The following is a 21,198-nucleotide window of genomic DNA, read 5'->3' as shown; positions in this document are numbered from 1 at the left end:
GAGAAAGGGAATGTTATAGAAAGAACCCATGCTAAAAATAAATGATTTTTTATAACTGTGGTTAACTTTACTGAGACTTAAAAATACGAAACACAGCATGCATTCCCCCTGCCCCAAAAATGAAAGCTTTGAGAAAGTTTGATCTGCCTCACATAAAAAGCTCCAGAAAAGGAAATTATCTGTGAAAACTTCTAAAATTATGACCATATTTCAAGTATGAAAATCATCAGGAATATTTAATAATATCAGAAATAAACTGATGTGGAATTCTTTCTTTAAATCAATTTTGTCATTTGTGCTGCCCCATTATAAAGACTCCCTAGCACCACTATTTATGGAAGATATCTGTATGCCATCATCTAGGAGCAGTCCAGGCAAAAAAGAAAGAGAGGAAGGAGGGGGTAGTGTGAGAAATGGGCTAATTTCACTGAATTCTGTACAGTGTGACGAGTTCCCCAATCTCCAAAGCGAAAGTAATCGTTCATTTTAAATTTAATCTATAGCCAGAAAATGCTATTCAGTACTAAGGTTGAGATTTTTTGTGTGTTTAGTTGGAACCAGCTGATTGAACCGGCTAAGATGATGCATTTATGAATCAGCCTTTGCGTCTAATGAATCGGATATCTATCACACAGCCCCAGCCACGTCTCGTCTCTGCTTTTTATTTCAGGTTATCAGAGTTGGCCTGAGCAGATGGTGCGTTTGTGATTTCTCAACATTTCTTCAGCAACTCTTAAATAAATATGAGAGTTGAAGCATCATCTTTCTCCAGCCAGCACTTATTTACACAGATATAATTTTGTCCCCATTTTATATGATATTAGCAAGTAGTAACTACTGGGTGTTTTTGTGCAGCGTTATTCAAGCTAGTACTGCCTGAGAGTGTCCACTGGAGCGACTTCTCTCTAACGTCCCCCTTTCCAAGGCACACACAGTAGTGATATGGGAGCACCAGTAGTTACCTGTTTTCCTTGAACATTGTTAGTTTTAGTCCGATGAAATGCTTTAAAATTTGGGGTTTGGGTTATATTTTTTTTGTCAGACGAGGTGGAGGGGCAGAGAGAAATGAGGGACTGTCAACTTTTCTGCATGTTGTAAGAGCAGGGATGATAATGGAGATTAAATTTTAAGAATATAGGATATAAATTTGGGGCAAGCTGGAGGAGTAGTTAGAGGATTGGCCAGAGGAGGGGGGCGGTGGGAGAGGAGCAGGAGGACAGGAGGGGTGGGCAGTCTGGTGTTAATCTCCTGCTGTGTGTTTGTAGGGCAAAATAGTCAGGGTACTTTGTCAGAGTACAGTCTGCTTTTGCAGACACAGATGGAGCAAAAGGGAGATTAATACATGTGGTTCTAACCACCTTTCATATCTTTACAGCTAAACATTATTTATAGAAATCAATTAGTCCTCTGTCTCTGCAATTTTATTATAAGGCTCTGTCCGAGTTTCTGGCAAGCTCTTTAAGAGGATGATTGATGGTAAACTTTCAGAATGAATAAAAAATGAACCCTCCCCTAGGAATTGGTGTGGTGGAGAGAAAGGTAAATGATAAAAGTTACAAACTCTGCAAGTCACTAGGAAACTAATGTAGGCTCAGTGTGGTCCTTGTTACTTTCTTTTTTCTTGCAGGTTTCTTTCTTCTTTTTTTCTTTCTTCATTTCTTTCCTTCTTTCTCTTTCTTTCCTTCTCTCATTCTTTCTTTTCTTTTGAACAAACACCCCTGCCTGTTTGCTATGGAAACTTTTAGGAAAGCTTGATGCCTACAATTGAAACTTGTGGGAAAGTAAAGTTTTATTCATTTGCCAAGCTAGTAAATGCCACATTGATTACTGATGTTCGTAAGAGATAAAGAATCCCAGGAAAAATGGAACAGAGCTCTCATGTTTTGTCTTATGGAAACTTTTATAAGAGACAGGAGCTGCCAATCAGCCTCCATTAAATGAGTCTAGGAGCCAAGTGATAAGTATAAAATCCTATTGCAGTGAAGCACATGGAAGCTTTAATTTGGTTTATTCTGAAATTCTATTCTTGGAAGTCTGCTACCACAACTCACACCCCAGGGTTAGAAATGAAACAGAGATAATGCCTTGGAGGTGAAGAAGTAGCTGTCAAATAAAACAAAACTCTGAACCCAGGCGAGAAAGGAGTCAGTGGTATACAGTGTATAGGTTCTAACTCCAGCTCCTCGTATCTTAGAGTGTGAGGAGTTTCTGTTTTGATAACTGTTTTCAGAGGACGAGATGGTTCTTTGGGCCTTTAATAGTTTAGATGTTGACGGGGTAAATAGAATTAGAGGGGATTTGTGGTGTGCTGCTTTAAGGAGTATAAAGGATGATGGGTGACTTTAAGAAAATTTCTTAACCTCATTCAACCTCAGTTTCCTCTTCTGTAGAGTGAAGATTATAATGGTACCTACCTCAGAGGTTTACTGTGAGGATTACATGAGATCAGGCATTACAGAGCTTAACAGATTGTAAATACAGCAGATTCTCCTGGGGGAGTGTTCTCAGAGTTAAGGGGATTTAAAATAACCTTTCTCATTTTCTTAAGGTTTGGTGTTCAGCACAGAACTTGTTCCTGTTTGATAACTGTCATATGTATCCGAGAAGGTCCTAGTAAGTGCCTTGAAGACAGGAAATCTTTTATTTGCATCCCACAATGTAGTACTTGATTCAGGCCTTTGTAGAAAAGTAGTTGCTCAATAAACATTTTCTGATTTAAAACTAGTTCTCTACGTTTAAATGGAATTTTCCATTTGCTTAATTTGAGCTGCTGGTATAGATATAAGTAGGCTCTACACAAATGACAGTTTAATGATATATGAAATATCTAATTTCTAAATATTCAGAATTCCCCACATTACACAGAATATATTCCAGCTTATAGTTTGGTGAAATCACTTTACATAATGCCTCACACATAATATGTTCTTAGTAATGATTTTCTGAATGAATGAATGAATGAATAAACTCTACATAGACAATAAAAGAGAACTTAGCAAGGAAAAAGTTTTAAATAAAATTTTTATTGATTTTTATTTTAGATTCCAATAGAAAAAAAAGTACATAAACTGAATTTGAAAAATAGTTGTTTGCAAACTATAGAAATGAGTCTTCCTATCCCAAGATAAAACAGAGTTAGAAGATTTGGGACATTTCTCAGAATCTGTGAGCATGGGAGATAACCATGGCTGTAAAAAGGCAATACACTGGCAGCAACACAAGTTTATGTAGCAGAAACTATATAGAAGCCTAATTGGTCTGCACCATGATAAGCGTCTACCATTATTTCCATTCTTCTTCCACTTAAGAAAAAATATCCCAGGAGAGAGTCTGATTGGCCTAGCTTGGGTCATAAGCCCACACTAGTATAGGGCAGGGAACCTTATTTCCAGTCCTACCAAGAATATACAAACTGAGGAGTGATGGTTCTCCTACAAGACATCATGATGCTGTAACCAAAATAAAAAGGAATGGATGGTAGAAAATAAATGGTCACACTATAAACTTTCTAACATCTAGACTAAATAAATATTCATGCCATAAGCATATGACTTTATTGAATTAATCAAATGAGTGGATACATCAACTGACAAATGAACTTTGTGTCTACAGCATTTTGTAGTGAGAATGGAGTAGCTGTTCAGCAAACTCCACAGAGGTATTTAATGTTTCCATTTTGCTAGTTGAGCTGATCAGAACAGAGATAAGCAAGATTTTGCCCTCCTCCACTGATTCTTAAAAACACATTTGAACATTGACAAATGAGAACTGGTGGCTCTCATATCTGAGATACCAATTTTACCTATAAAAAATTTTTAGATTTTTTTTTTAAGAGCAGAATCAAGCACAATGACTCGTTATTACCTTTACTCCACAAACAGATTTTCTCTTGGAGTCTGGCCACTGTTCAGATTTGATGCTGTCCAACCTTGAGCAATGCATGAAGCAAATAATAGCCACGTGATGATACAGAAAGCCCAGACCCGCTCCTGGGCTATTTAATTTGCTTCCTAAGACTTCTAGCTCATAGTTTATGTTCCTATGATTCGTACTTTCTCAACACACACACATTTATGGTCTTTTTCCATGCCTAGTGTCCACTTTTGCCAGGTCTCTTCCTCCATACCTATGTTTCCTTGGAAAGATGTACTCTTGGGCAGCAGGTCTCCACTGACCAAGTATCTAAGAAGTAGCCTGCTTCTGAAAGCTTAGAGGTAGTTTGTACCGTTTGCATCTTTGTAGGGTGAGAAATGGCATAGCAGTGCCCTGAGGTCTGCACATCCATGGGCACTTGCCAGCCAGCTCTGCCTAACAGTGCTTGCCTTCCTTCTTCCCTTCCAGTGCCTGAGAGTATTAATTCACCAGACTTAGAAGGCAAGGCAAACAAACAAACAAACAAACAAACAAACCAGTTACATGATTGAAGGCACCAACTCCAATCTGTGAAGACGAAAACATCTAGAAATTTAAAACAGCTTTTGTTTATTATTTACTGGGAATATAGGCATAATGTGATGTGTTTTTTGGGGTGTGGGTTTTTTTGCCCACATAATCATAAACTGTGGATTAATATTCATCAGCAGTAGCTGGCATGACTTTGGTATAAAAAGTATTTCCCCATGAATCAAAAGAGTGAACTTTTGGATTCCAGGCCTTCTCACAACCTGGGCTCCATCTATATCTCAAGCCCTGTCTTTTGGCCCCTTTCCACTCTGGCTACATGCTTTCCCACTCTTCTGTGTCTTTTCATCTGCTGCTTCCTCTGCCTGAGAAGACCTTCTTCGTGCCCCTGCCATCTTCTACATCCAGAGAGCTTCTTTTGATGCTCTGTGTCTCAGGTTAAACAGCAGCTCCTCCAGGAATCTCTCCCTGCCCATCTCCTCGTCCCTCAGTCTCCTCTACATCCCATAGGACCCTGTCCATCTCAGCCATGTGTGTTCTCACTCTATTCATAACTCATTGTTAGTTTGTCTCTTTTCACCCAAACTGTGAGTTCCTTGAAAGTGAGGACTGTATATATCTCAAGTCTTATTCTCCAGCCCCTAGCATAGCACCTGGCATGAGATTAATGTTTAACGGACAAATGAAAGAATAAACATGAATTAATGAAAACATGAAAGAGACACAGATTTCTTAATATCAACAATCTGGAAGTTCTGAAAGCCTATTTATTTGAAAATAGTATCAAAATCCCCTTAATATGGACTCATATCTCCCAGATTCCAAGTTGAAAATAGTCTAGGATCCCCAAGTTATTCTTGGGGCCTCACATTACAAAGTTCAGCCCATTTCTCAGGATAATGCAGCAATTTATTTCTCAATAGGAATCTGTTCTGTTGATTAAAAATACTCGGTGGTGGTAACTATTGCACAAGCCACCATGGAAAATAAAATCCCCTACGGACCACCAAAATTATAGCCTGCTAAGAAGAAGTGGTCATATACATAACATGCCCATTATTATGGTGTAGTGAAAAGTACACTGAACTGAGAGCCAAAAGACATAGGCTCGGATCTGGTCCCCACCCATTTGCGAGTTGGGTGGCACTGGACAGGGTGGTTAATGTTTTCAGAGTCCACTTAACTTGATTTCTGTCAAATTAGAAATAGAGTTCACTCAAATTGCCTTATGAACTTTAACTTCTGTGTCAATATATTAGAACGAGGACTTATATTGCTTAAATACCTACTGTGTGCCTGGACTTCTGTTGAGTATTTTAAAAAACAGTAAACCCAAATGAAGGTTGCCCCAGGTCAGATGGGATTTGACTCTTTCTATTCCATCGCATATTGTCATCCTCTAGTTCACTACTTTACAACATTTTTTTAATATTTCAAAATTACACGGAGAGTGTTTCATGACATTTTAATTGCTGCTATATAGACCATTATTATGTGGAGTGGTGTTAAACAGACCATTAGATGGATCATTTGCTATTCTAAGCAGGATTTTATTTGAATGACATGGGTGTTTCCTATGTGCCATCTCCTTGTCAAGTGAAGGAGATTTGCCCAAAAGATACAAATGAGTGTTCTCTTGATAACATGTTCTACATACTCAAACTTGTCTGAGTTGTAGTAGGATCTGTCCCATGCTGCCTCTGAATCAGCTCCATGGGATGTTTGGTGTCCTACAGACCAAACATTCAGATGTTGGACTCGTTTTTTTCAGTTTTGATATAGGTGTTTGGCACTCGGGGAACCAGCCGACTTCAGCCCGGAATACAGCATACAAGGATTGTTTAAACATGGGATTACTCTGGACTTTCTGGGGGAAATGTTCTTTTCAATATCACTTTCCACATCAGGGCAGGGAGGTGATCCTGTTTATGATCAGCGTTGTCAGTCTTGTTGTAACAAGAAGTCTTCCCCCTCTGTCGTAATCGCACTCATCCTGTCCTTACCTCTGCTGCCGTCGCTCCAGCCCTTAGTACATGACACCAAATTCTACTCCAGAAGGCACCTAACCCTTCCCTGCCTCTGCTCTCTACACTTTAATCTGCCAGCACAATGTCACTGTCAGTTCAATGCGTTCTCCCTGCTTAAAAACTTCCCGAGTCTCCCTCTCACCTACGCAATAGTTCAAATGCATCATGTCTTCCAGGATCTAATGCGTAGCATGGAGGAAAAAAGCCCAGGAACAGAAATCAGGGGTCTTCATTCTAGTTCCAGTTGTGCCACAATCCAGCTCCATGTCCTCGGGAGAGTTGCTTTCTCTCTCTGGATCTTAATTCCCTTGAATGGGAAATTAAGTGACTGGACAAAATCAGGGATACCAGACGAATGGTCCTGAGGCACCACTACTTTCCAGTGGCACCCTGGCAATCCTTTCTTTATCGATCATTGGTTTTTCCCACTGGGCACCAAAGTGGCTTCAGAATCAACCCTGCAGTCACTTCCAACAGACCAGAGTTTACCTCTGAGATCAAAGCCTTTTGACCAACCTAGATGGGATGGTCTCTGAGGTTTCTTCCTGCTCTGTAACATTTCACAAGTTAACACCTACTGCTCCCAGTGCAGAGCTCACACTGCATCAACAGGTATACTCATCTTCCAAATGCATCAGGAACATGTCAGGCGCCTGAAATGCCCTTTTCCCTCACAGTCTTCAGTCAGCATCCTACAAAGCTCAGGTGAGCTCCACTCGCCCATGAACACTTTGCTAACAACCCCAGCAGGGAGTGATCACGCCCTCCACTTCTGAATCTCCCCATAGCATTTGTCACTCATTAATAGGCATGTATTGGGGACATACTATGTGTACCTTCCTGACCTTTTTTACTACTGTATTTAATGATATATTTATGTAGCTCTCTTGATGATGTTGTTGGTTTCATACAGGTGTTGATTTCCCCTCTTCCTTTCCAATGGAATCTAGACTTTGTTTAAGTGTCCTCCCCACCCCCACCCAGTCTGGCATCTTGGGGCAAGCTAACCCCACCCCAGCTCCTGAGGAGGGTCTAAGAGATCTGAAGATCCTTTCCCCTAACTGGAAGGACTTTGGTACCCAATTCATCCTGTGAGACACGAGGGGAAGTATGTGATGTGGCATATGGGAAAAGGTCTCCCCCCACCCCCACCATTGTTGGGTCAGATGGACTCCAGGAAGTGCTGCACTCTGGCCTGAGGACGAGTCTGACACTGACCACAGAGTAGAGATGAAAAAATGAATTAGTCAGCCCTGGAGCTTGCCCCCTTGTTTTGTAAGATGATAAATCTGCTTGTTTTTTGTTTTTTTTTTTAAGTTGATTTGAGTCAAGGTTTTCTATTACCTTAAGCTGAAAAAATCCTACCAGAAACTAATGCCATTGTATATTAGGCATTTACTCATTCATTAACCAAGTAATAACCGGGGCTGGGTGTTTGGGAATCAGTGGTGCTGATGTGAGAAAGAACAGCCACCCCCGTGAGCTCATGGTGACAGAAGAGGAGACAATCATTTTCCACAGCCAGCTCTCTTGTAGTCTGCTTGGTTTTAATAAATGACAATGCCGTCTTTCCAGTTGAGCTGCCTGAAAACCTTGGAGTCGTCTTTGACTCCTCTTTTTCTTACATTCCTTAGCCAATCTTCCAGCAAATCCATTTGGCCACACCCTCAAAATCTATTCAGAATGAATCCACTTCTCATCACCTCCACCGCAACCGCTCTGATCCAAACCACCGTCGTTTCCCAAGTGGTTGGCTGCAGACTACCTCTCCATTTGTGTGTATATAAATCTCATTTGTCACCTTAGCCAGAGCTGTTTCTTTGGAGGAATGAGTCCTATTTGGAGAGGTTGAGGAGTGAATGAGTAAGTGGAGAGAGCAGGCTCGGACAACTGGTTTTAGGCTTTTGACTGTGAAGAAAAATCAAGAGATGACTACGTTTGTGGTGATGTGGTCTCAAAGGGGCATGGTTCTGATGATCACAGAGCATGCTTGAATACTGTGAGGAATGCAAAGGGGAGTTTGGAGATGCCAGAGGAAATGGGAAAAACTAATGGTCTCTGGTTTGGAGCCAAAGAATGACATCCAGAAGCTACCTGGAGCGGAGGAAAGACATGCTCTCCTTTGTGACTAAAGGAAAGGAGCAGAGGAAGAAGCAGTGGCAGGGAGGTCTGTGGAGCTGACAGGAGAAAGATGAGAGTGTTTCTATTTGGGGACTTCTAATATCTTCATGAAGTATGAGGTAGCAGTTCCACCAAAAGTGAGATGGGAAGGGAGAGCAGGTAGCCGGATGAGTGGCAGGTACTAGGAGAGCAGGAAAGTAAGATAATCATTGAAGAAAGCAGCTGAGCAAGTTTCCTGGAGACCCCTAGGGTCAGTGCCAAACTGTGTTGAAGGCTCAGCTTGAAGGTGATGCTAATGAACTGATGGTGGGAGGAGCTGCCCTATTGTACCTGTTCTGGCAGGGAGTATGTGCCTTTGGGGTAACCCTGCAGATGTCTATGCTAGGAGGCAGGGGGTGAGAGCCCATCTGCTCCTTGAGGCAGCCTCAATAATCCTAATAGTGTTAGCTCATTGATTTTGGTCACCCTAATGATATATCAAGAAGCTTAGAATCCATAGGGATTCTGGTAACAGGATAGAGGCCCTGATCTGGCCAGTCTGGATAATCCATGTGGGTCAATGTCAGTTCTGCAAAGAAAAAAGGCCTTGCAGGCCCCCATTCTGGGTCCTGAGAGGTTGTCCTTCTGAGATTTGGGGATTTGCACACTCTCCTAGCTCCAAGTTGAAAATCTGAATAGAAATATCTTCAAAAAATTATCTTGGGGTCAAAGAAAGTAATGATTGGTGAAAGCACCTATTTATTCATTTACTCATTCAATCAACTGACATTGATTGAGCTCCTAGTATATTCCAGGTGCTGCCAAGGATTCAAAGACAAATAAGGCAGACTCCCTGCCCCAGCAGGGTTCTCTGCCCAGAGGAGGAGATGGGTACTTAAGTAAATGATTACCACTGGGTCTGAGAAATAGGATTACAGAAGTAGTTGTTAGAACTACAAGAACATAGAGGAGCAAGTGATAGACGGAGTCTTTAGGAGACAGGATGTTTGAGTGCACGGTCATGGGGGATATATAGGGATGTGTTTAAGGCCATTCTTAGTGAACTTCCTTAAAGTATCATAATGTCCTCCATGTTTACATCTCTAGTTACAGCCCCTACATATCCCCCTATACACACCCAACACACACATCTTGCATATTCCTGTTGATATAAAGCCTTGGAAATAAGAACAGTTTAAATTTATCTTCTTTGATTGAAAGGGAGTGGAGAACAGAAGGACTCCCTTGGAACCAAGTATTGTGGGGGTTGAACCCCAAGGAAGAGACGCACAGGTGTGAGAAACTCAACTGGCGTCCCTGAAGGAAGCAGGAGCCACCATCTGGAAGTGCTCTTGATGAGTCAAGGCCTCAGGTTTGAAAATGAAAATGCCCAGAGGCATCGTCCTAGTTCCATTTCTCCTGACCTTTGTCCTTATTCTCTCCTTTGGTGGAGATGAGGAACTAGAGTCTGAGAGACTAGAGTCGGTGGTTTGGAGTCAGGACTGGGAGATAGGAACGTGCAGACGGGAATCCTGTCTCCGGCACTAATTAGGCAAGTGGACGGGCCAGGAGTCTGCTTTCCCTCGGACCTAAGCAGCACCTTATACCCAGTCAGCCTTCTGCAAACCAACGCTCTACAGCAGTGACTGAGAGGGCAGTGCGTGAGCAGCCACTGGCATTCCCGGAAGTTGTGTTGTTTATCCCCAAACTACCTCTCCATTTGTGTGTAAGTGAGTCGCATGATTCATTTTCCATAAACAGCTTGGGTGAGGGTGAACAGAGGGGAAAAAAATCCAAAGTCTGGGGACTGGCATTTCACTCTGTGGAAACTGCCAAGGAAAAGTTATTTTCTTCGTTTTGGCATCCTTCTGAGAAGAGGCCAAAGTCTCCAAAACAAGAGGTTGTCCACAGCTGGGTCACATCACTTTGGCTCTGGGTCTTTACACAGACCCATTAAGTCTGTCCAGGCACGGATGAGAAGACAGAAAACAGCAGAGGAACACGTGACTGAAATGCAGACTGTAGCGAGACACGCACGAAAGTCTTGAGTAGGAAACTCCCATGAAGCAGGGGTAGTGAAGGAACCAAGGAGGGTGTCTGCCCTGGCTTTCCTATTTATCACCCTGAGGTTTAACCTCCTTGATAAAGATCTTCCAGAATTTCACTCCCAGCCTCCTTTTGTATTATTACCATAATAGCAATAATAATATTAATAGCAAATAAATAAAAAAAAAACTACTCTGTATTGATTATCTCATTTTATACTCTCCACTATTCTGAAAGGCTTAAAGTTATTTTTATCCTTATTTTATAAGTGAGAAAAATAAATCTTAACTTGATTAAGTAACTTAGCCCCATGTCTCTCTGATTGGATAAAACATACCCTTCATATCAGGTCACAATATTCCCTTACTTACTCCTTAACTTTAAAGTGAACGGTGTGCTCCCCATTCCCTCAAGAAATTCCGTAACTTCCTTCCTCTGTCCTTGATAGTAAACAGCGCCTTCCTCCCACCCTTTCACTCATCCGATTCTTTATTATCATGCCAGATGAAAGTCCAAGACCTCATGCTGGATAGAACTGTCTCCAGCAGTTTCAGGACCAGGAAGCAAAAAACAGATGACATACTCAATCCGATACAAGAGGCAGTCCGGAAAAGCCACAGTCAGTGCTAGGAGGTGGCAGTGAGAACTCAAGAACAGGACATGGCTGTGCCAACTGGGCATCTAAAGATCAAGCCCAGGATTAGGAACCGGGGTTGCTGCCAAGGAAGTGGAGACGGAAGCATGGGGTGAGTTTGCTGGGCCAAGCTGTTTGGCTGGGTGAACCCATCTGGGACATGTGAGGGGCATTTTCTCAGTTGGCCCCTGCCCCATGCTGTCTTAAGGCCCTGCCTGACACCTAATACTACAGGTCAGACAGGGCCCATTTCAGGAAATCCTTTAGAACCATGCCAGCTGAGAGGGACAGAGCTTCCTCCAAATGCTTATAGCACTTGTTGTCTGCACCACACATTTAGCACTTGGCAAGTGCCAAGCTGCATGGTTAGTTTTTAGTCCCCTCCACTGTGATGAAAGCTCCTAGAGGGCAGAGGCTGCCTTATTGGGGTTTTTATAACAGGCACCTAGCCCAGAGCCTAGTCTAGAACAAGAATTACAATTACAGATGTTATCAGCTTCCCTCACCAATTCCCCTAGACTTCTGTCTGCCACCAAATAAAATCAGTGCAACTGGGTTCTTCACCTGGACAGGAGTTGGTCAGCAGTTTATCAACTAGCTGTAAGAATCACATTTTTAGACGTGTGTTCTCAAGTGTGTGTGCTTGTGTATCTGGTGCTCTGATGACTCTTTGTTTTCCCCTCTGACTACTCCCCTTGGCTCCTGGGTCTGGCCACACGCCGTCTGGCCACACACCCACCTCCTGGTTACTCACATACCACACACCTTTGCTCCACGTGTTACCTCTGCACAGAAGGCATTTCCTCCAGTCAGTGGCAGGTGACTCCCTCGCCATTCTTGAGTATGCTCAAATATCACTGTTTTGGTTTGCTAAAGCTGCCAGAAAGCAATATAACAGAAATGGGTTGGCTTTCTCAATGAGGATTTATTAGGTCACAAATTTACAGTTCTAAGGACATGAAAGTCTCCAAATTAAGGCATCAAGAGGAAGATACCTTCTCTGAGAAAAGGCTGCTGGCATCCGGGATTCCTCTGTCACATGGTAAGGCACATGGTGATGTCTGCTGGTCCTTCTCTCCTGGTACAGATTTCTGGGACCCCACACCAGAGATTCTGGTCCCAAATATTAGGTACCTGGCTTCCATGCTCCACAGCCTGCTCTGAATGCTTCTTCCTTGTCAGCACAGACTCCTTTCTCCTTTCCCTCAGTCACCCCTCCAGAGAGCCACTATCTCTTTGTGCCACCTGCCAAGTTCCTGCGGGCCTTCCTTTACTCTCCGCTACACTTGCTGCCTTCCAAGAATCCTTGGGTCAGGCTGACATTGTGGGCAGTGCAGTTGGGAGGGGTGGGACCCATTCCTGTTCTGGAGGCCACTGTCTCTTTGCCCTCCCTTGTCCAACCACCATGCTGGCCAAAAAGCCGGATGCCCACAGGGTTCTCTCTTTGCCAGCGCCCACTCAGCCCTCCTCTCCGCAGAGCATTCTGGCAGCCCAGCCAGAGGATTCTGAAACTGATGCTGCTTGGAATCCTGAGCAAGTGTACAGAGAAGTTATGTTCTGGGACAGCTGAGTTGGAGGATGGAGGTTGAGATTGACTTCCAAACCTTGCAAGCAAGTGGTCTCTTCACTGAATTGCTTGAAGCCTCTTTGGCTAGAGGTGATGCAATTATTTGTCCCCCTTAAGAGTTTCTCTGTCCTTGCATCCTTCTCTGTCCTTCTCACCATTGTATTTTGTGATTCTTGGTTGCTTTCTGCTATATGGATCAGCTGTGCATTCCTGTGAAGGGCCCTATAATTAGAGCACAAGAATTGCAGCTCCGTTTGGATTTTGCCCAAAGACACCTTCAGGGACATGCAGACGGCTGCCTAACCCCTCTCAAATCTGTTCTTTTACTCTCAAGTCAGGGAACAAGGATTAACAAGGATTGATCTCCCCTAGTCTTCTTCCTCTCCTCTTCATCCTCCCCTTCGTCTTTCCCCTCCCCCAGACTGAATGTCCCTGTTTGAAAGCCAGGCATAACCATAGGGATTTGGCAAGGGGGAAGGAGTGGGGCAGGGAGTGGACTTAATGAATGTCAAAATGAGTCTATAATGCCCATAAAATTAATTGAGCCTTATTTTTTTTATTAAGTAGGAGGGAGTTTGTAATCTCTATGTCACAATTATGTCCCTTGGCTCCCACCCACCTTTTGAATTTAAAAGTAATAAGAGAAATAAAACCTGTATCCACGGTTGCATTAAACATTTTCCAATATTTAGAACCAGACTTCTTTCTCCCAATATTCTCTAAGAAAAACTGGAATCTCATTGATGGCTGCAGGATTTTAGCTACACAAAGGCAAGATATCAAAATACACATTCCATAATCTTTTGCCCTTCTACATTGTGATTTTTTTAACTAGAAAGGGTGCTAAAGATGTAACAGGATGGAAACCCTGGGCTCCAGCTCATTGAGGTGTTTTGCATGAGAAGGGAGGTAAGATGCACCTAGATCTAACTGGTTAGGAGTTGAGACACTGCCACTCACAACCATTTGTATCATTTAAACTCCTGCCAAAACTTGGTGGTGTCACAAAGATAATACCTCTATGATTCCAGTCCCGTGCAGTGGTGACTTGAGTTGTTTAAAGTTGCTACACACATTCCATAGAGGCCTTGTGGGTTATCATCAGGGATGGGCAACTCAGATCTTGTGAAGTCAGAGCCAGCTTAGCCTGTAGGCAGAAGTCCAAGACAGTGAGGCCCAGAGCCCCACCTACTTTCACTGGATAAAACACTCTGTCACCATCTATTTCCATCTTTCCCCTACCCTGCAGTCAGCAGCCCCAGGCTCTCCCTCCCTCTGATCACACAGCTCTGCCTGCTCCTGCGGCCCTAGCTATAGAAGTTTCCAGCGTCATACATTCAGTTATCAATCAATGGGGATCTCAGCTGCAGTTGGGCTGTAGCGGACAAACCAGCCTTTCTTTATGCCAACAGGGACTGCTTGAAATAACTAGACACACAACCCTGATTGATGCAGCCACAGTTTACACACCACACTTCAGACGGTCTGAAAGGGCTGGAATTAATAGCCTATTATTGGATAGTGTGAGGTGGAGGGGAAGGAGAGGGAGAGACGAGAAAATACCTTTTTATGATCTTCTAATTTAAATTCATTTATTTGATTTTTGCAGAGTGTGATATGATGGGGGGGGGGGCTGTTCTTACCACCCTGCTGTGAGTCCCCTGGGGGTCTGCAGCCAGCTTGGCACCAACATTCCACTTCTTTTTTTTTTTTTTTTTTTTTTTGGTAAATGATGCAAGTCCATGTGCTTGGGCAAGGAGGGGTTAAAGAGGCTGGGGAGTCTGGGACTGAGGGAGGCAAGAGTAGGGAATGCTTGGTTCACTTGCTGTCATGCCAGGCTCTGCTAGCCAGCTGGAGAGAGGGGAAATGGAGTTTAAAACCCCTGGGAAGGAATTTTTCCTTGGTCTGAACATTGTTTAAATTCCTGAAGTGGGTGATCCCTGTAATAAATACCTTGGACTTTGTAAGACAGATATATTTACTCAAGTTTAAAGTTTGGATTTGATGGATATGCGCTTGGGAATGCATGGATTGGAGTGTTTGTTATATGTTGGAACCTGTTCAATGCACACAAGGAGTTAAGAGAACTCCATTTATAGCAAAGCAGAAAGTCTTAATCATTCCTTGTGGTCGTTGTGTCAAAGTCTGTGCTTCATCCCATATTTTGAACATAGTTGGCCCTCAAAGGACACTAAATGAGAGGGGGAGTCTGGCCCAAGATATTCAAGGCAGTTTCTCAAGATTTGTGTGAAAATGAGGCCTTGAACTGGGACACCTGCCTTAAATGCAGGAAAAGACACACTTATCTGAGGAGAGAGAAGGTGATCTGAGGCAGAATACAGAGGCAGAGAAAGAGCTGGAAAAACCTGAGAACTCAATCCCATGTTCTTTTCTGTAAGGCTCAGCTGTTGTTATATATTGCAGGAAAAAAGACATCCTATCATTTGAAATATGGATTCTCTCAGGGCACAGGGCCTCTTGCCCAGTTTGGAGCTCTGGATATTCCCCTAAATAATACCACTTCAAGACTACCACTGCTTGAGCAAAACAACTAAGCCAGGTAATTGCAAGAAGACCAGATTGGAGTTTCCAAGAACATTAGCCCCACTGTTGCCCTCTTCAACCATAGAGAAGTTTGTTTCTCCACAGCCCCATGAAATGATCCCCTGCCCTTCTCTCCTCGGTAAATGACAATGTCATTCCAGACTGATTTGCAGAGCGAACAGCTGACTGGCCACCACCAATTGTGCTCAACTGTTTGGTTTCCCCAGGGGATTCCCATCCAACCACAGATGTGTCCCCAGGCTCCTTGACCTTGCAGAGCTGATGGGGACATGGCCAGAAGCCTCTGTGTGCATGTGCTTCTGCCCCCAGGACGAGGCGGAGAGAGTTCTGGTGTCCCAGCATGGGAATGAGTATCCATCTTTTCATGATGGACATGTGTGATGTAGAAAACCATCTCCCTTGGGCTTGAATAGGCTGCTCAGAAGCAAGAGCCAAGTGCAAGTTGGAGATTCCTGGTCCATCTTCCCCAAAAAGGGGGATTGCAAGGGGGTACTTTTCATAATCTTCCTACAATTAATTTCCCTCTTGTGGCTGATGTACCAGCCCACTTGTGGGTGATTTTAGCTTTCCATCTAGACTTATTTGCTGGAATCAGAAACATTCCCTCAAAAGATAGAAGACCAATGGAACATTTGTTTGTAAATGCATAGGACTTTTATAGACTGAAGTATATGATGTTTGCTTCAGCAGAATTAAAGATGCGAAAACATTTTATTCTATGATATCGGCGTTCTTCTTTTTAACTGCCTAAGCTCTGAATTTTACCAGGGCAGCCAACAAAGGTTTTTGTTGTTGGGTTGTTAGTTTTGTGTTTGTTTGTTTGTTTTTGAGATGCTGGGATTTTTTTTCCAGTATGTTATTAATATTTGTCACTTCCTAGGCAATATTTTCCAGTTCAGTTTATGATTTAGTTGGGATTTCATTGTCCCTTAAGGGAAGTCTCATGATGGAATTGATTATAAACACAGAGTAACTGCTAAAGAAATTTCTATTTACAAATTTTTCCTGTGTGTTAATGTAGCCAACCCTTAAAATTAGCTGATCATTGGTCTCTTGGGGGTGACTCCATGTCATTTGTCTCCTCACTACAGGTCCACACCCACTTGTTGTAACCAAGTTAAAAGATCCTGTGAGGTTGTTGGCATCTTCGAAGGGAAAGATGCAGCTTTGGTAAACAGGGTTTGAGTTTAATTCTGAAGATACCCAGAAACTTCTGACACAGCAGTTTGCCTCCTGGGTCTCTTCAGGTCTTCTGTAACTATGAAGGGGACCGGGAGAAAGAGCAGGACTGAGGATCCCTTAAGTTCTTCTTCAGAAATTTGAAATAAAGTTATTTGGAAGACATTGACTGAAACATGCCCCACTATAAACTTCATCACTAGATGTACGTAGTCAATATAAGTAACTGACAACATAAACTAATTTTTGTGATGTGAACACATTTTGGGCCCTGTACTGAATAAATAGGGAGCTTATCTAGATTCAGATTTGAAACTTTGTCATGAAAACCTCAAAGTAGGGGGTGCTCATTCAGGTGTTAATTCTTAAAATTACCTAGAAGTTGCTTAAATATATAATTCAGAAAGTGTTTAAAATTCTCTGGGTTTCTAATAAATCAGAGTCTCTGGAGGTGGGCCTGGGAATCTGTATATTTTTAAAATTCTATCTCTGTGTAGGTGGGAAAGGCCTTCCAGGGGGGCTAATGGTTTAGCTAAAAATAATGGGTTGAAGAAAGGTAATGGGATGTGTTTTGATTTGTTTTTGCTGCAGGACTTCTCAGAGCCTTTTGTATGCTAATGGACATAGTGACTCATCCTAGGGGTATAGTACCAGGCATTTCCCAAACCTATTTTATCCTAGATTCCTTGCATTTTGGACCATCTCATAGGACAAGTAAAATATTCTTTGGAAAATTCTAGGCTAAGGAAATGAGAAGACAAAATATAGAGATCCTCTGTGAACAACTTTCTGAGTTCTTAGCAATACAGGGGACTGGAGAGCAAACCCCTTGCATCTCCTTAACCAGAAACCGTAGACCAGACAAACCCAGGCCATGCTTGCTCTCTGGTGCTGAGTCCCTGGTCTCATTTGAGATGCTGTACTAAGTGGTCCTGGCAACTTAAAGAAGAGAATACATTTTCCAGAGCGCACATCAAGCTGCCAGCGGAGGCTGGGGAGCAGGGAGCAGGCAAAGATCGGGACAGAAGTCATTTGTAAGGACAGTAGAATGAGCGCATACTAGATTTTTTGTTTTTCTGCCACTAGATCATTCTGGGAAAAACTGAGACCTAAAAAGGCCTGAACATCAAGAGGGAGGGCAATCTGAGACTCTGATTTTAATCCCTTCTCTGCTTCTCGCAAGGCTTGTGACCTTGGGCAAGTCACTTAACCAGTCTAAATCTGTTACTTCAACTGTATTATCTAGTTATCTACCTACCTACCTACTTCAACTATAACATCTAGTTCTCTGAGGAATAAATGAAATTACATATGTAGGATGCCCAGGACAGAGCTCAGTGCTTTCTCCCCCAAATTTGGAGATGGAAGCAACTTTCCTTAATCTGAGTTCAGTTCAGAAGCCTTCATTGAGCGCTCTATCCTATGAAAACCAGTAGACTGAACATCACATATACATCACATAATTTGATGCATGACCAGAGTAGGCATTTTTATATGACTGTAGTTGTATATGAATAAATAACAAAGAGAACCGCAGGTTCATAGAGGAAGAAGGGAAGAAGTGATCAATAGGGGTCCCAGGTAGCCTTCCGTTGCTTTCTTGTACATGGAGTGTTGGTGGGAACACTTTTGTTCTCTCTTCCCACCTCTTACTTGATTCTCCCCAGGAGAGGAAGAGGGGTTGCTCTATCAGACCGCATTATTTTAGGGGTCAGGCTCATTTCCTGTCTCTGAGCTAGAAGCAGAATAAGCAGATCTGACTATAGTAGGACTACAATTCTTTGAACTGCCTGTGACTAGGTGTGTGAGCTTGGCTATGGCCCCTTATGCTTACAGCCAGGAAAGGGAATTCAGAGCTGCCTCTGAGCCCAGCCACCTCAGTCCAGGTAACCCAAATGTGCATACCCCAAGTTTCAGGATGGGAGCTCCATCTGAGCCCCAGGCCCACACATGCAACTAAGCACTGAAGGAGAACTTTATTATGAAGATGATGCAATTGCATATAACCAGAGAAATGTATTTAGCATTTAATTCATGAAATGACATCACAGGTTCTCCCAGAATATGGTGTTTCAACTGGTAAAACAATTGTACTGTTTTCAATCCTTATTAATCTCCTACAGGCAACTTTATTGGTATCCCCCATGACAACATAATTAGTATTCTAAGGATATTTTTCACCAGCTGCTTATGTCTTCAAGTTAAAAGTCAGCAGCTTAATATATAGCATGGTAAGAGTATAAACGATAAAATTGATTTTAACACTCAAAACAACTTGGTTATCTATATTTATAGCTGTAATTAGAGAAAGGCTTAATGCGTTATGTAATTGGTTCTTTACTGAAAGTTTCATGACAGTGGACTTGGTGCTAATTTACCTTGCAGCATCAAGGAAGGAGCACTGCTCTTTAAGCCACACTGTTGGCTTTTGCTTCGAGGTTCATTAACTACAAAATGCATTGCCTTACATTATATGTAGTATATTAAGGGCTCTTTATTGAGCAGCCCTCAAAGGGAGTTTCTATTCCAAGTTGCTAACATAATATATGCCTTTCCCCAGAGCCTGGCCGACTGTTTGAGTCTAGGGAATGAGTGATGCTCTTTGTTATTATTGCTATAATAATGTTAATTCTGTTTAATTTCTATATCATATCTATATCATAACAGCAAAGAATTTTCATCTTTTGTACGTGGGTGCCTCTTTATCTGGAAAGTCTTTGAGCCTATTCCTACATCTTTTTAGTAATCTTTTAGCATTTTGTTCTCTGAAATCAGAGAATTTTTCCCAAAGTAAAAAAAAAAAAAAAAAAAGAGCAAATTTCCAAATTTTCCTCGTGCAGTAATAGCTAACTTACTGGATGCCAGACCCTTTACAGAGCACTTAAATATATTATGTCATTCCATCCTTGCAACCACCTGATGAGGAAGGCACTATTGTTCTCAATTTTATAGAAGATGAAACAAGGTGTAGAGAGGTGAGGTGACTGTCCTAAGTGACACAGCAATAAGTGGCAGCACCAAAAGTTAAGCTCGTGCATCCTGGTTTCTGAGGATGAGTTCCTAAACAGCACCCATTCAGCTACCAACCAAATGAAACACCCAATGCGCAGGCTACGGCTTACTGCTTTCCCGTTGTTCTCTTTCTCTAACTAGAATAAGCAAACATTTTATATACACATGTATAGATACATATTTATAATTTATGTATATCTGTGTATTAGGTACATACATACATACTACATGGAAAGAACATAAACTGTAACTTTGATTTGGGTATTCAAAACCACTTCATTATATTTGTAGCTATAGTTATTTGAGGGATATACACATCCTTTATGCCTCAGTGTCATTTCAGGATTTTCAAACATTTTCACATAAAGCATATTTCTCATGATCTCATATGATCCTTAGTCCATCCCTGAGAGTTGGGAAGATCCTGTGTTACTCATTTCACTTTAGAAATGAAGTGACTTGCCCAAGGTCAATCCACTGCTTGTGCAGATTGCAAACCAGAACCTGTTCCCAGCTGTTACTCCAGAATAGCCAAGTACCGCGCTGCCTTCCATAGGTCTTCAGGCGAAGACTGGCAATCTGGGCAATGCACAGGCTTAATATGAAAATAAATTGACCATCAAGTAAGAAATTTAACATGAATCTTGGGCCCAGTTGTTTGACTAGCCGAGTTTCATGGGTGAGTTTGTACTCGTCTCGGGAAACGGCCATCCTTCTCTTTCCTCAGTCTCTGTCCATGTAGGGTTAACTGTGTCTCCATTGTTCCACCTTGCAACCTGAAGAAAACTCCAATCACAATTGTCATCTCCGGCTGTGATATGTTCCATATATATTGGTGCTGTCCATCCCTGCTCCCAAGTGGATTCTGTGTTCACCTCTGTAATCCAGTTCGCAGCACAGAATCTGGCAGTAGAAGGTGCTCAAATATTTGTTCATTCACTTATTTGTTCCACATAAAAGTTTGCTGAATTTGTCACTGGCAATTGAAAAATAAATGAAGAAATAGAAAAAGATTTAGAGAAATCCATTCCATTCATTTTAATTATTTTGCCATAGGACAGGGTCTCCCTTGCCTTTCCAACCTCTCTGCCCCAAATACTGAACTGTGGAAAAACACGCCTAGGAGCTTCACCTTCCAAGAACAGGCCAGGGCAGGGCTGGTAGTCCCAGAAATGGCCGACAGAGCAGTTCTTTGGAGACTCAATGTGCCCTCCAGGATAGTGGAACCTATAAAACTTGTAGGAGGGAATTCTAGGGAGGAGACTAGCATGGCAAAGCAAACCACTCCCTCCCACCACAGAGTTAAAAAACAATGTCCAGCCTTTAAGTTGTGGGAAAGAGAATGGTGAAATCATTCTCTGTCTGGCACAAGTTGCAGACTATTAAGTCGTTTGGGAAATGTGGACTTGTACCAATCTATGAGATTGGCCATGGCCATTTTAATATGTTTTTGAAAATCAGCGAGTGCTTAAAAACTTGTAGTAAAAGCCCTAATAAACTAAATTAGACCGGGACTCTGCCAGAATTGTATTTACCTCCTGAAGTGGAGGGTTAGGAAACCACGTTGAAATTAAAGTGAAAAAAAAAAAAAGAGAGAGAGAGAGAGCGAGGGGAAAGAGCAATAGATCCCATGTGTTTGGGAGTTGTTCGGTCAAAAGAATTAACTG

General features: G+C 42.3%; 1 protein-coding gene across 3 annotated transcripts in view; it reads left to right on the top strand.

Moving 5' to 3' along the window:
• The window catches only part of ANKFN1 (ankyrin repeat and fibronectin type III domain containing 1), a 389,228-nt gene that overhangs the window by 62,251 nt on the left and 305,779 nt on the right, over nucleotides 1–21,198 (top strand). The gene's annotated exons all lie outside the window — the stretch shown is intronic.

Source organism: Choloepus didactylus, chromosome 18, assembly GCF_015220235.1.
Source record: "Choloepus didactylus isolate mChoDid1 chromosome 18, mChoDid1.pri, whole genome shotgun sequence".
In the NCBI taxonomy this organism is placed as follows: Eukaryota; Metazoa; Chordata; class Mammalia; order Pilosa; family Megalonychidae; genus Choloepus; species Choloepus didactylus.
The sequence above is the reverse complement of the archived record's forward strand: the minus strand, read 5'-3'. Positions and strand labels throughout refer to the sequence as shown.